The sequence below is a fragment of the Nelumbo lutea genome, chromosome 8 (assembly GCF_056320005.1).
Source record: "Nelumbo lutea isolate HS-2025 chromosome 8, American lotus-T2T, whole genome shotgun sequence".
NCBI classification, from domain to species: Eukaryota; Viridiplantae; Streptophyta; class Magnoliopsida; order Proteales; family Nelumbonaceae; genus Nelumbo; species Nelumbo lutea.
In genome coordinates, this window is record NC_142691.1 from 43,582,772 (window position 1) to 43,584,806 (window position 2,035).

The window sequence follows — 2,035 nt, forward strand, 5'->3', positions numbered from 1 at the left end:
CAAACCAGCTCTAGCAATCACTCATTCCAAGATCCAAGAGATCATCAAGAATACCAAGAAGCAAGAAGGCAGTTCGGCTATGGAGAAGAAGAGCATGGAGATTGCGCAGATCATGAGTAGCTAAGCTTCTTTTTCTTGTTCAAGGGGGGAGGTTCGATTGTGTCATTGTGAGGTTCTGTAGTTACTTTATTTTCTTTCTTTTTAATTCAAGTATTCATTGGTTCTTGTGCGCATTTTTATTGGATGTTAATGTTAACTAGTCTGACAAACTGAATTAATGTTGATTTTCCTACTGCTATCCATGATTTCGGTGATCCGTAATTGTCACGAATAATGGTACAAGTAGCAATTAGGTTGATATCTTTTTGGGTCAATTGTTCATGACAGCCTTTGACCAATGTTTTAACATGATTCAACCTAAAAGAATCGATGGAACAAAATTCAGTAATTGCAGCTATCTCAATTATTGTTATTTTGGTTTAACTGTTTTCACAAATCTTAATGCTATCATTGTTTAACATGGAACGCTATCGTACCCAGTTGAGTGGTGATAAGTGTGGATCGAATGCTAGGTTTGGTCAACTGAATTAGGAAAACACAAGGTTTATTATGGCTATCCTAATAAAACTAAGGTTAAATGCTTGAATTGCAAGAATGTTAAATTGTACCTAGGATCAATGGCCAATCGATTCAACCCGAACCCTTGAACCAGAATTCGGTAAGACTGATTTTCTCTTGTTTGTTTAGTTTGTTATTTTTTAATTTTAGTTATTTAATATTCCCACACAATTACTTTATCCATTCGGCTAAGAGATTACTGATTTGCTCCCTGTGGGATTCGACCTAGAACCACTTTTATTGCAAATATTTTATTGTGGGACTAGTACTAATTTTGAGGGCTTCGACAAACCCGTCAAAATTTTGGCGCCGTTGCCGGGGAGCAACTTTAATTTCATAGCTATTACCTTCCTCTTGTTAACCTCTTTTGTTTTATGACTCGTGCTTCTCAACAAGGTGAACTCGAGTACAATCCCGAAATTGAGAGGACCACCCGTCGTTTAAGAAAGGAGGCGAAGCAAAGGAAGGATCGTTCACCAAAGAAGGTGAATTCAGATTGTGATCTTCCCATCTTCGAAGAAGTAGAAAGAATGGCTGACAGAGCGAGGACATTAAGGGAGTTGGCTGCACCAATTATGAACCAACAACCTTTATGCATCACGTACCCCACTCTTGAGATAGCCTTTGAACTCAAATCTGGTTTGATTCAATTATTACCTTTATTTCATGGTTTCTTAGGTGAGGACCCTCACAAACATCTTAAGGAATTTCATGTCATCTGTTCAAGCATGAAACCCCACGGTCTGACCAAGGACCAGGTAAAACTCATAGCCTTTCCATTTACTTTAAGAGACAAAGCAAATGATTGGTTGTATATTCTCCCTCCCGGTTCTGTACGCACATGGGATGAAATGAATAGGATATTTTTAGATAAATATTTTCCTGCATCCCGGGCTGCAAATATAAGAAAAGAAATATGTGGAGTTCGACAGTTTGGTGGTGAGACATTATATGAATATTGGGAAAGGTTTAAGCAATTTGTTGCTAGTTGTCCCCACCACTAAATTCATGAACAATTGTTAATCCAATACTTCTATGAAGGGCTTCAGCCCATGGATAGAAGTATGGTCGATGCAGCCAGTGGAGGAGCTCTAGTGAACAAGACACCTAAAGTGATCAGGGAATTAATCTCCAACATGGCCGAAAATTCACAGCAGTTTGGTGCAAAGACAGACGGTACCATTAGACGGGTTAGTGAGGTAAGCCATGTAAATTTAGAAAATCAGATTTCTGACCTAACTGCTTTGGTAAGACAACTCGTTGCAGGACAAGTACAAACTGCCAGGGTGTGTGGTATCTATTCGATTCCTGGCCATCCTACGGACATGTGTCCATCATTGCAAGATGGTTCGATGAAGCAAGTCAATGCTGTAGGAGGATTCCTGGGCCAGCCCCAATGAAAGTATGATCCCTACTC

At 39.4% G+C, this 2,035-nt stretch overlaps 1 non-coding gene across 1 annotated transcript; it reads right to left on the reverse strand.

Moving 5' to 3' along the window:
* Positions 1–1,517: 1,517 nt before the first annotated feature.
* On the reverse strand, positions 1,518–1,624 carry LOC148843934 (small nucleolar RNA R71). Its single transcript, XR_016103950.1, has one exon. It is a non-coding gene; the product is annotated as a small nucleolar RNA R71 (small nucleolar RNA).
* Positions 1,625–2,035: the final 411 nt, after the last annotated feature.